Source organism: Belonocnema kinseyi, chromosome 5 (genome assembly GCF_010883055.1).
Source record: "Belonocnema kinseyi isolate 2016_QV_RU_SX_M_011 chromosome 5, B_treatae_v1, whole genome shotgun sequence".
In the NCBI taxonomy this organism is placed as follows: Eukaryota; Metazoa; Arthropoda; class Insecta; order Hymenoptera; family Cynipidae; genus Belonocnema; species Belonocnema kinseyi.
The window spans coordinates 29784169-29785851 of record NC_046661.1 but is presented as its reverse complement, the minus strand read 5'-3'; the positions used below and the strand labels follow the sequence as shown (position 1 = coordinate 29785851).

Here is a 1683-nt window from a genome sequence, read left to right as displayed (position 1 = left end):
GAACCTTGGCGGTAAAATTCCTGTCAGATGTGATGTAGTCAATCACACATTGAATGCGGGACGCGTACTGTCTTGCCCAGCCTATCTTTACGGCAAGTTGATGCATTCGTCTTTTGGTCTTACGATCAGCCGTTGGTTTTGTTTTACGGCTCGCATCGGCCAAAGTTCTCTCTGCATTATACATACAATAATTGATAGCCCAGAGGTCGGATTCACCAGAAAAATGTCCATGAAGCTCGTTATCCATTTCAGCCAGATCTTTAGGCTTGAGAGAAACCTTGGTGTTGATGTTTTTCCGGGTCGTGAAGCATCGCTCTTCATCTATTGGATGCCTGCCCGCGGTTAGTCTTAGTGTCGCCTCTCTTTCATTGTTGCCGGCTTGTTCTAGCTGTGGTAGAGTAGGCGTTCCGCTTACATAGCCTCTTTTGTGGAGTAGGTCAGCATGGTTTCGCAGACGTTGCTGCGAAAAGTGCGATAGCTCCGGGTGTTTCTCGCACCACAGAGCATGCAGCCGTACGATGTAACCCCGTTAACGGGCCACACTCGCATCGTAGCAGTCTAGCAAGTCGTGATTCAGTTGCTCCGTCCACCCAAAGGTCACGAGATCCCGCCTATCCATCGCATTGAATCCATTTTCATTGGCTCCCCCAACTCTAGATTGGTCGGAATTGTTGGCCGACCCATTGTCGGGAGCCCTGCGCGTTCTGTTGCTTTGAACCGCACTTACTACAACTATGTTTGGTGTTGTCATTTTTGTTCCCACGAGAAGCTAGGGAAAGGGGTTCGTCCATCCTTGTAGAGCCCCGCATGCAAGGATAAAGCTGCGTACTCTGAGAGGTCACCCGGTATCCCAGAGTCACCGTTCTAGACACCTCACCCAGGTGCCATTCAGCTTTCGGCACGGTTTTCACACCTCCGCTTGGGGGTTAATTCCTTCGGGACCACCCCTGGACAATTGTCCGCGACTGCCTATTTATTTTTGTAACCATATTCAGCAGAAACCCTTGGTAATGGAATGAAATACGCCAAAAAAGACAACATTTTTGAATTCAACTAGAAAATTGTATATCAGTATATAAGTTATAATTATAAATAAGTATGATGAAAAAATTCATCAATTAAAAAAAAGTGTTAATAATTTGAAGAGAAATTTAAAAAGGGAGAGCGGATTAGCCACGACCAACTACTGTAAACAACTCTGCCCGCCTGGTACGTGACGAATACAAAAGGAACATTATATTACCGTCGCACCACTCTTAAAACGACCACTAAAAGGATCTTGAAAAGGACCCAAATCTCTCAAACTATCTCCGAGACTATTTTGTTTCAAATCGACTTTGTTTATAGACTCAAATGGGCCAAGCTTTTTCGCTAAAGAAAACTCAGAGATTTCTTTCGGTAGGGATTCCTCATTTATTCAGAAAGAAATCGGAAAGAATCGGAATAAACTATTGGGACACTGCGTCATTTAATCGGGAAAAACCGGAAAGGTTCAGAAAGAAGTAAATAGATTAGGACACTTCGTAAAACTTCGGAAAGGCATCGGGAAGCTTCGGAAAGAGAAAGCTTTCGGAAAGAAACAGTCAACGCCTGTTGACTGCCACTTACAGATGATGCGATTGAAGTGTAACATTCAACAGGCGTTACATGTCTTATATTTTTGTAAACTTCTTACCGTAGATA

The 1683-nt window shown here is 44.3% G+C and overlaps 1 protein-coding gene across 1 annotated transcript in view; it reads right to left on the bottom strand.

The window, feature by feature from the left end:
• The window catches only part of LOC117173586, a 52048-nt gene that overhangs the window by 37965 nt on the left and 12400 nt on the right, over nucleotides 1-1683 (bottom strand). The window lies entirely within an intron of this gene.